Source organism: Elaeis guineensis, chromosome 5 (assembly GCF_000442705.2).
Source record: "Elaeis guineensis isolate ETL-2024a chromosome 5, EG11, whole genome shotgun sequence".
Classification (NCBI taxonomy): Eukaryota; Viridiplantae; Streptophyta; class Magnoliopsida; order Arecales; family Arecaceae; genus Elaeis; species Elaeis guineensis.
The window spans coordinates 4965206-4977038 of NC_025997.2; positions in this window are offsets into that span (position 1 = coordinate 4965206).

An 11833-nucleotide genomic window follows, 5' to 3' on the forward strand; every position below is an offset into this window, starting at 1 on the left:
GAGGGCCGCTGTCAGGCGTCCCATCGGGAACGCGAACCGGCGCGGGCGCGTGAATGCGGGGCCGCGCCCCGCATGCCGCGTGTCAAGGTGGTTGGCCGGCGCCCCCTCCGGCATTTAATGCGGGCGGTGCGGCCGTCCCAGGGCGGGGCGCGCCGAATCTTCCGCCAACCGGGGGGCGCCACGTGTCGCGAATCTGCAGGTCTTCGGTCGGCGCGGAAGGATCTCGGCCGTCGGTCGGCCCTATATATATAGGACCTCCCGGACCCTGACCCACATTTGCAACATTTCGCTGGGGAAACTCTGTCCGGGCGATTTTTCAGTCGTCGCGGGCAGAGCTCTTCTTCACCTGCGGAGGGTCCATCCGGATCCGGTTCGTGGTCCTCCTTCCCCTTCTTCCTTCCTTTCTTCTCTTTCTCCTCTTTCGGTCCCTGCATAATGGCCACGAAACCGACTCAGGGAGCTCGGTCGGGGAACCCGACCGACGACTCCCGATCGGCTCCGGAAGATTAGGCCTCCTCGCTTTCGGGGCCGAACGTCGATCAGCTTCGGGAGCACTATCGCATCCCGGAGCAGTTTCGGCTTTCCGCTCCAGGGGCCGGCGGTCGGGTCAACAACCCTCCGCCTGGCGACCTGGCGCTATACGTTGAAGACCTTCGCGCGGGTCTTCGACTTCCGATTCCGGAGTTCGTCCGGAATCTGCTTGATTACTACGGACTCTGTCCGGCGCAACTGGCGCCGAACTCTGTTCGGCTAATCATTTCCTTCGCGCTGTTGTGTCAGCTCTTGCCGACCAACCCCCGCGTTTCCCTCTTCCGGGCCTTCTTTGTGCTCCGACCCCACCCTAAAGCCCGAGGGTGGTGGCTCTTCAACCCCCGGAAGGGTCTTGCTTTCATAACTGGTCTTCCATCGTCCATTCATGGATAGAAGAACCAGTTTTTCTTTGTTTCCTCTTCCTCTTCTTGGGGCTTTCCTTCTCGTTGGGGTACACCCCGAACAGAGGCCAACGAAAACAGTCGGGTGGATGCGGACGACCGGGAAGACTTCCACCGACTGAAGGACATGTCGGTACCGAAGCAGAGGGAGCTTGTTACCGAACAAGCTCTCTATGACGCCGGCTTGAGTCTGGTCCCCCGAATAGGTATCGCCCGATCCCCCGGCTTTTCTTTTTGTCCATCTTTTGGTCGGCTTTTGGTCCAGCCATTAACTCTTTGGTCGGTATTGCAGGGACACCACCGAGGATGAGGCCGACTGATGCCGAGATTCGGCAGTTCGCCAAGAGGAAGAGGCCTACATCGGGGGCCGGCCCTTCGCGCCCTGCAAAGAAGCCAACCCCAGCTCCGCCAACCGTCGAGGCGTCGGCGACCGACCAGTCGGAGCCGGTCATAGCCCTCGTGGCTCCGACGGTTCGAGCTGAGGAGAGGCCGACTGAGGGGGCGGCCGAAGGTGTATCGGTGTCTTCCCCTATGCGGGTGGAGCCGGATGACGTTCGGGAAACCGAACATCGTCCGGCGGCGTCCGTCGGTGCAACAGGGGGCGCCGGATCGAACTCCAGCGTCCCGTCGCTGCCAGTCCCGTCGGTCGGGGCAGCTGATCGGGGGAAAGCCCCGATGGAGCCCGCGGAGGAGGATAGGTCGGGGGGCCGGTCGATGCCCCCAAGCGCCTACTACCCCGAGGGCGCGTCGGCGTTGGCCGACCACGATCTTGCGAGGAGGTTGTGCCAAGGAATCCTCCTCCCAACCGATGTGGGGTTGCTGCGAACTCGACAGGTGTCCGAGATGTTGTCTCGGTTCTACCCGACAATGGTCGAGGTAAGCTTCGGGTCCTCTCTTCCTTAGAGATTTTCCTTAGGAATTTTTGCTTATCATGCGATTCTGACGAAGATTTTTGGTCGGCAGCTGATTTTCACAATGTCCGAACTTGAGGCCGGGTACCGAAGGTTCGGCAACGTTCGGGCAGCCTTCAAGGAGAGGTCGGCGGCGGCCGAAGCTGAGAGGGCGATGTTGGCCGAACAACTCCTGCAGTCGGCCGACCGGGAGGCCAAGTTAGTCGACGAGGTCTCCCGGCTTGGGTCCGAACTGCAGTCGGCCAAGAAGGAGGCCAAGCACAAAGGTCGGGCCGTACGCCGCCTTCGACGCGAACGGGATGGTGCAACTGCCGAACTCAAAGGGGAACGCGAGCAACTCCGGGCCAGCCTGGAGAAGCTCGCGGAAGCCGAAGAGGAGTTGTCCATCGCCCAGATCGACGCCGAAATGGCGAAGGTCGAGGCGGAGTCGGCGAGGGAGGAGCTCGCCCGAGCCGAGGACGAGGCGATGTCGGCGAGGGAGTCGGCCAAGAGGGCGGTGGAGGAGTTCCGATCCTCCGACCGACATCGGGAGGAGATGCTCGAATCGGGCTTCGCCTCATACCGGGTCGGGTTCGAGGATGGTCGGGACGCCGTCCGTGCCTTGTACCCGGAGGTGGACGTTAGCCGCGTCGTCCCTCCGTTCGCCGAGGAAGGAGCCGAAGAAGAAGGAACGGAAGAGATGGCCGACCAGCCGTCGGGAGGCGTCATCGTAGTGGAGGAAGCCGTCCCGGAGCAGGCGCCGACCGAAGTTCCTTTGTCGACCGAAGCCCATCCCTCGGCGGCCGACCAAGCGTCGCTTATGGCCGAGACGCCGATCATCCCCGATCCTCCGTCGGTCGAAGAGATCGACCAGGACGGGTGATCGGGCCTGCCGACCATCTTTATTTTTGTCTTTTTGAAAATACATGTAATCGGGCTTCGTCCCGGCTCTGTAATTTCCTTTTATCAACGAATGAAATTTTCTTCTTTTCCTTCTTGTTTGTAATGCCGACCATTGCTGCGACGTGGAACCTTAGTCACTAACTTAAGCAAGTCGCCAACTTACGTAAGCCGATAGGACTTCGACAATTTGTGCAGCCCCGAAGGTAGAATACGTCCCGACTCTAGGTCGGCTTCGGGTAGTCGAAGTTGCCAATTGGGTCCATCCGTTGAGTCGGGAGCCGACCGAACCTTGTAAAGGTTAGGGGTTCGGACTCCCGTAGATGCATTTAGTCGGTCATTTGCGTCGCAATGTCGGGGGACGATAGTAAGTCGGGTTCCCACTCTGCGTCGGGTTCCATGTCTTTTGACAGACGGTGGCAAGCCGAATGTCGTTCAACCGGCCGTAGGTCGGTCGGCGAGTAGTGGGTGCGACTAAGGTCGCGTCATGTGATAGACGGTGGTAAGCCGAATATCCCTCGACCGGCCGTAGCATGGTCGGAAGTCGCGGCAATAGTCGCGTGGGCTTTTAGCCTTTCTCCGGTCGGGGCCCGATCGGCCTGTCGGCCAATGGATTCTGCCCGAAAATTCGACCGTAGAGGGAACATGAACTCCCGTCGCAACAGCTGCATCGGCCTCTGTCAGGGGCGGATGTGTTGCCGAAAGTCGAGGGAGTGTAACTCCCGTTCATAAGAGTCCGTCGGCCCTTGTGAAGGTCCGACGAGTCGTCGAAGGAGTATTGACTCCCGTCGTCGTAGATGCATCGGTCCGTGTGAGGGACCGATGTGTCGTCGGTGCCAGATCCGCGTCGATGCGTCGGGGCTGAGCGCCGATCAGTAGTTGAAGAGTTAGAACTCCGATTTTTCACACTGAACTTGTATTCCGATAATTGGATTACAGAATTCACTGGTAATACAGCTTCAAGTTGTCGGCGTTCCAAGTCCGGGGAATGGGTTTCCCCTCAAGGGTCTCCAGCCGATAGGCTCTCGGCCCGAAGGTGTCAGCAACCTTGTAGGGTCCTTCCCAGTTGGGAGCCAACTTCCCTTGGTCCAAGGGCTTCGACACTGCCGCCTTCCTCAAGACTAGGTCGCCAGGCCTGAAGAGCTTTGGTCTGACCTTAGCGTTGTAGTACCGGACGACCCTCTGTCGGTATGAGGCCATTCGGATTTGAGCCTTATTTCGCGGTTCGGGGAGAAGGTCTAGGTCGGCCCTCCGGCTTTCGAAGTTGTCCGGCTCGTGGTACTGCTCGACCCTTGAAGACGGCAGGCCAATCTCGAGCGGGATCATAGCTTCTGTCCCGTAGGCCAAACTGAACGGCGACTCCCCGGTCGGGACACGGGGGGTCGTTCGGTAAGCCCACAGGACGGAGCCCAGCTCGTCGACCAGAGACCTTTGGCTTCGTTCAGTCGGGTCTTGAGTCCATGGAGCAGGGTTCGGTTCGTCACCTCAACCTCACCGTTGGACTGTGGGTGCCCGACTGAAGTTAGTCGATGACGGATGTGGAACCTGGCGCAGAAGTCTTTGAAGTCTTGGTTGTCGAATTGCCGTCCGTTGTCGGTGATGATGGTGTGCGGCAATCCGAACCTGAAGATGATGGACTTTTGGACGAAGTCCTCCATCTTCCGCTCGGTGATCTGCGCCAAGGGCTCGGCCTCGACCCACTTCGTGAAGTAGTCGATGGCGACAACGATGAACTTCTTCTGGCCTGACGCCGGTGGGAAGGGGCCGAGAATATCGACTCCCCACTGAGCGAAGGGCCATGGAGCGACAATGGGAGTGATTTGGCCGGCCGGTTGGTGCTGAATATTGGCATACTTCTGGCATGGCTCGCACCTTCGGACCAACTCTGCCGCATCCTTCCTCATGGTCGGCCAGTAGTAGCCCTGTCGCAAGACCTTGAAGGCTAAGGACTTGCCCCCCAAGTGATTCCCACAAATTCCTTCGTGAACCTCTCGGAGAGCGTAGTCGGCGTCGGTCGGTCCCAAGCACCTGAGCAGAGGGAGGGAGAACGACCTCTTGTAGAGTCGGCCGTCCATGATCACATATTGCGACGCCGACCATCGGAGTCGCTTGGCCTCCGCGGGATCTTCGGGACTGGTCCCGTCGGACAAGTACCGGACGATCGGGTCCATCCAACTTGGTTCGGACGTTAGCTGCTGCACTTCTTCGACCCGATCAATGCTCGGCTGTTGGAGGTTTTCGACGAACGTCCGACCCAAAGAATCATAGGCCGACGTTGCCAATCTGGAGAGAGCATCGGCACGGGCGTTCTCCGTCCTGGGGATGTGGGAGATTTCGAAATACTCGAGGCGAGCCACGAGATCCTTTACCTTCTGAAGATACTTGATCATGGTCGGATCTCGCGCCTCGAAGTCGCCCTTGACCTGCCCCACGATCAGCTGTGAGTCGGAGAATGCCCGGAGGCTGTCGATGCCCAGCTCCTTCGCCATCCTCAAGCCCGCGAGGAGTGCCTCGTATTCGGCTTGATTATTGGAGGCCTCGAAGTCGAATCGGAGGGCGTATTCGGTGACTACCCCATCCGAATTCGTGAGCAGGAGCCCAGCCCCGCTTCCCTGAGCGTTCGAGGCTCCGTCGATGTGGAGTACCCAGGTGGAGATCGGGTCTGGCTCAGAGACCGAATTTCGTCCCGGGCCTTCAGCTCCCGACCCTTGGTCGGTCGTCGGGCATTCGGCGATGAAGTCGGCCAGGACCTGGGCCTTTAAGGCAGGCCTTGGCCGGTACTGAATGTCGAACTCGCTAAGCTTCATCGCCCACTTAGCGAGTCGTCCGGATGTGTCGGGTCGGCGCAGTATGGCCCTCAGGGGCTGGTTGGTGAGTACCACGATGGCGTGGGCCTGGAAGTATGGTCGGAGCCGTTGCGCGGAGACGGTCAGGGCGAAAACCATCTTTTCCGTCTCCGAGTATCTGGCTTCGGCGCCGTGGAGCACTTTGCTGGCATAGTAGATGGGCTGATGAGTCCGACACTCGTTTTTCCCGAACGAGCACCGAGCTAATCGCCTCAGAAGATGTGGCCAAGTAGAGATACAAGGTCTCCCCGACCTGCGGCTTCACGAGCAGCGGCGGGAAAGCCAGGTACCTTTTCAGGTCTTCGAAGGCCTGTTCACACTCATCCGACCAAGAAAAACCGTTCGCCTGGCGCAGGGTCTTGAAGAACGGGAGGCACCTTTCAGCTGATCGGGAAATGAATCGGCTAAGAGCGACGATTCTTCCGTTCAGCTGTTGGACCTCCTTCTTGGTGTTCGGATGACGCATGTCGAGGATTGCCTTTATCTTCTCAGGGTTGGCCTCGATCCCTCTCTGAGAAACGAGGAATCCGAGGAACTTCCCTGAGGTCACCCCGAAAGCGCATTTGGTCGGGTTGAGCTTCATTCGGTGTCGTCGAAGGGTGCAGAAGGTCTCCTCGAGATCCTGAACATGGTCCGGGATCTGCGTGCTCTTTACCAGCATGTCGTCCACGTACACCTCCATGTTACGCCCGATCTGGTCTTTGAAGACCTTATTGACGAGTCGCTGGTAGGTGGCGCCGGCATTCTTCAATCCAAAGGGCATCACCCGATAACAGTAGAGGCCCTTGGGGGTCACGAACGCGGTGTGCTCCTCGTCTTCAGGCGCCATTCGGATCTGATTGTACCCGGCGAAGGCGTCCATGAAGCTGAGCAGTCGAAATCCGGACGTCGCATCCACCAGCTGGTCGATCTTCGGGAGTGGAAAGCTATCCTTCGGGCATGCTCGGTTGAGGTCGGTATAGTCGATGCAGATCCTCCATTTCCCGTTGGCTTTCTTGACCATGACGACATTGGCGAGCCAGTCGGGATACGTGGATTCCCGAATGAAGCCTGCTTCGAGCAGCTTGTCCACTTCTTCGTCGATGGCCTTCTGCCTTTCTGGGGCGAAGGACCTTTTCTTCTGCCTCACCGGCTTCATTGTCGGGTCGATGTTGAGTCGGTGAGTAATTGTTTCTGGAGGGATGCCCGACATATCTGCCGCCGACCATGCAAATATGTCGGCGTTGGCCGTCAGCAGCTCCGCCAGTCGGTGACGTTCGGTGTCGGGCAATTGAGACCCGACCCAAACTTTTCTGTCGGATTTTCTCCTATCGGGATCGCCTCGAGCTGCTCGGCCGGCGAACCCCGTTCTTCCTCCTCCCGTTGATCCAGTTTGTCGATTGTCAGGGGATCCTTTGTCTCGTCGTTTTGAGCGGAGATTTGGAAGCATCGTCGGGCGAGCTGTTGATCTCCGCGCATCTCCCCGACTCCGTTTTTGGTCGGGAATCGAACAAGGAGATGGTACGTCGAGACGATCGCCCTGAGGGCGTTCAATCCGGGTCGCCCGAGTATGGCGTTGTAGGCCGAAGGAACTTGGACGACCGCAAAATGAGGAGACCGTGCTTTGCCGTGGTTCGGTACCGACCGTCACGGGCAGGGTGATTTCTCCTTCTGTCGTGACGGTGTCTCCGGCAAAGCCGATCAAGGGCGTGGAGACCCTCCTAAGTCGGTCAGTTGATAGTCGCATTCGGGAGAAGGTCGAGTAAAACAAAACATTTGTCGAACTTCCATTATCAACAAAAATTCGTTTTACATCATAATTGGCTATTGTCGCCGACACAACAACAGCGTCGTCGTGGGGAGTCTGGATGCCCCGAACGTCGTCTTCTGAGAAGGTGATCACGTCGTCCGGGCGCGGCTTTTTCGTCGGCTCCCCCCTGTAGACGTCCCCGATCCCAGCCGCTTGGAGATCATGTTGATGACCCAGCCGTCGGCTGGTTAGTCGGCGCCTCTTCAGTCGGCTGGGGGCGTCGATCGGCAGTCGGTCGGGTCGGCGGACCCTTTCGAAATTTGCCGAGATACCCCCGGCGGATGAGATTTTCGATCTCATCCTTCAACTGGATGCATCGCTCGGTGTCGTGGCCGTGGCTCCGATGGAACCGGCAGTACTTCCGATGGTCGAGGCCCTTTGCCTTCAGAGGCGGAGGCCGTCGCAGGTATTCCTCCCCTTCGATCTCCATCAAGATCTGCGCACGGGGAGCGGAGAGAGGAGTGTAGGAGTCATACCTGGGACGCACCGGCCTCGGAGTCTGTCGGCGGGGTGATTTTTGGATCTGTCGGGGTGGAGAAAGCCGACTATTGGCCGGGGGCCTGCTTGGTTCGGCGGGCTCCCGACCTTTTCTCCGCTTCTCCTTCGGACCTCTGGGCTCGACCAAGCGTCGGTCGGACGCCCCTTCGTCCGCGCGCATATACTTGTACGCGCGCTCCAGTAGCTCCGCATATGTTCGGGGAGGGTCTTGTCCAGAGAATAAGTAAATCGGGACGACCTCAGGCCCCGCTTCATGGCTGAAACCGCCATGTCTTCGTTGAGGTCCCGGACCTCGAGCGTGGCCGCGTTGAATCGCGCCACGAAGTGTCGGAGCGTCTCGTTTTCCCCCTGCTTGAGGGAGAAAAGGCTATCCGACGTTCGCGGCGGCTTTCGGCTGGTGCTGAAATGGGCCACGAACGAGTGCTCGAGCTGCGCGAAGGAATGGATACTGCCCGATCGAAGACCGGAGTACCAAGCCCTGACAGCCTTGCGGAGCGTCGCGGGGAAGCCGATGCAGAAAAGAGCGTCGGTTGCTCCTTGAATCGTCATGAGAGCTTTGTAGCTCTCGAGGTGGTCGACTGGGTCGGTGGAGCCGTCGTATGGCTCCACGTTCGGCATTTTGAACCGACTGGGAATCGGCTCGTCGAGGACCAGTCGAGAGAGAGGCTGGGCGGTCTGGAAGTCGACGTCGTTCGAAGACTTCTGGCCGTCCATCTGCAGTTGGGCGAGTCGGCGGTCGATCTCCTCGAACCGTCGCTCGTAGTCGTCCGCTCGTCGATGCTGGGAGACCCCAGGGGTGGAGCCTCCGGAGGATTCTGAAAGAGAGGCCGACGGTGTGCGCGGCCGCTTTTCCTTCCTCGCCCGTTCCAACGGGGAAGGAGAGGGCCGCTGGGACCGTCGGTCGTCGCGCCGTGGTCGCCCCTCCTCCTCTCCGTGGGAGCGCTGTTGGAGCGCTCGCATGGAGGCGACAGGGGTCGGCGCGGCCGTCGGCGGCTGCTCCTGGAAGGCATAGGTCGGGCCGCCGTTGTTGCTGGAGGCTTTTGACTGCGTCGGTCAGTACGGTCATCTGCCGCACGATGGCCGCAATCTGGGCCTCCGTGGTCACTGCAGGGCGCGGAGAGCTAGGCTCCGCCGCCGGTGGGGGCGGGGAGGCTTCTTCCCGACGGGAAGAACGCCTGGCCGACCCAGTGACTCTCGATCGTTGAGCTCTCGTCTTTGTCATGCTGCCCCCTACCTGGCGCGCCAATCTGTTGCGGCCAATCGCCTCGTCGACCCAATCGCCGGGAACGCGCACCTGCAAAAGGAAGTCCGCACTGACCGGAGGCGGCTCCGGCGGGGACCCTCCGACGGTCAAGTCAGAGAGGTGACTGGGCAACAGTGAAATGCAGACAGAGAGCTCTGAGAAAGAGAGGAGTGAGAGAGAGAGGAGCGAGCCTGCGTATGTGGGAGAGACGGGCGGATCGACCGCTTGCACTGTGGCCTTCCCGGTATATATAGTGGAGCTAGGTATGGCACCGTCATTAATGGCGCGGACAAGTGAGGAACTGTCAACTCACCGTGGGCTGTCAGAGCCGCCGTGAAAACGTCATGTCGCCGTGCAGCCGTCTAATCACCAGGGTTGACCCGGCCCTCGGTGGGATAATGCCCCTAAGTAACTGTGCCGCATGTCCGTGTCAGAGCTGACAACGTCTGGCGGCTGTACGGTGGTTAGAGGAGTCAGCCGACCCCAGGTCGGCAGCCAGCGGAGTGGCGTCGGGTTCCTCCGGTCGGTCGACGAGCTTCATGTAAGTCGGGCCTCAGACCCCCGGGTTCAGTCGGTCGGGATGGATACGCCCGACATACCCCAAGTCGGCGATTAGCCGCTGGTGGCTCCCGTCAGTCGGTCGACCCGACCGACGTTCGGTCGGCCTATCGGCCAGTCGGAGTCGTCCAACGGGGGTGGTCAGGCCGTCAGGCGGTCGGACGGTCGGGCCGTCCAGTCGGTCGGGCCCTCCGGTCGGTCGGGCCCCCCGGCAGTCGGTCGGGCCCTCCGGCAGTCGGTCGGGCCCTCCGGCAGTCGGTCGGGCAGCGGGTATTCCCCAACAACAGGAGGCATGCCTTTTAAGACGCCTCTGTGAGAATACATGCTGCAGACTGCATCGGAGCACGTATATAAATTAAAATTAGTTTATTCGGCTGATTTTCTTCAAATATTCTAGTTGCATCTAATGGCTTATGCTGAGCAGACTACTAAATTCAATTCCGCGTGGTTGTGGAATAGTTCTCAATTCAGCATGGCAACAGTGTTCAAGGCAGGTAGTTGGTGTAGATGGCATTTAATATACTTTAAAATGTCATTTAAATTCTTCAATTCTAAGTCTAGTATTGTTGACAATTCTCTCCCTGACAGTGTTGTTCTTCCCTCTCACCGCTTTATACTTTTTGTCTGGCTGACCAACACCTGGATATTTCTGCTCTGGGACTTGAGCTGAGTAGTTTTTTAGATCCTGGATACTATGCCTACTTTGCAAAGTAGTGTTTGATCAAGCTTCTGCAGTCAGTGATTTAAGATATATAGGTCTTGTACCATTGCCAGAGCTCGATATTGCAGCATGACTCTGTAAAACAGATCGGAGTTCTTTTACCTATCTGATTCTCAGATTTTGGAAGAATTGCTTCGCCAGACAGATTCTTGGATAGTATATTAGGACATTTTATTGGTGAGCCTGTTTGCATGGTAGTTGTTCTTTCAGCACAAAGTGATCCCATAGCATAAATGCCCATGAACTATATGCACAAAATAGACGTATTAGCTTCCCCTAGAGACACCTAAAGGATTCCTAATTTTTTTTTTTGAGAAATCAGGTGGAAGAAAAGCTCTTTCCCAAGTAAATTTTATTTAAATCATTTTGGGGAGATACAAAGAGTCGGTTGGAGCCGACAAATTAAGAAGGCCCGATAGAAAATCTGCTAAGAAACTGTTGCCGACAAAAGTTCGACCCATCACCTCTTATTGCTGCAGACAAAAGGTCGACCCATCACGTGAGGTATTATCCGCTCTAGTCCATGGACCTCACGAGACGTCTCACATAAGAAAAATTCTTCCTTATAAGTACAAATTTTCCTTGACTCACAATCGATGTGAGACTATTGATGCCCTTCATATTATTAGAACCACAACAAGAACATAAAAAAGCTACATTTGAATACTCCCACTGAAAAGTTCGTTAGATATCGGTTCCTAATTATTTTTTAATTTGGATCATTGTCCTGTTCCCATGTTTTGATTCAGTATAAAAATTATTTAAGTTGAATCAAGTTGACTGGATTGATCCACTTTGGAATGTTCTCTTTGCGTAAGAAAGGAATTTATTAAATTAAATACCTCTAAAGTAAATGCATCCCAATAGATCCATCCATACAAAATATAGGAGGAATATTTATTGAAACAAAAACGTGACTCTTCTAATAGCGAATCCTACTCGGTGCAAAAGATTAGCTAAGCCATTTAAAAAGGTTATAAATAGCGTAGAAGAGAGATTCTCACGAGTCAAACGCTTAAATAGAAGTCACATGAAAGAGGGGGAAACCGAGCACTAATCACGATTTTATCGAGATTTAATGAAAAAAGAAGAGAAACAAGAGCTCCAAATTTCCACCTGCTACCTGTTCCCATTCCATCTAGATTCTACGTCAGAGCAGAAACTAGGCTGAATGAGAAACTGAGAGAAAACAGCGGAACAGAGCTTTATCAATCAGATCCACCACTCAAACTCGAAACCCCTCGAGCAAGCACTCGGTGGTATATTTTCTCAAGATTCATCTAATGTATGTAATGTGTGATGTGTAGCTGCAAATCTTAAGACTTTCCAGGCAATCATACCAGAGCTAAGCACCAAGACTCATCACAACCAATCCTACAATGCATCATCAGAAATTTAAAGAAGGCAGCCTAGTTTTGATAACTACTTTTAGACTTTACAAGAATAAACAAGAAAC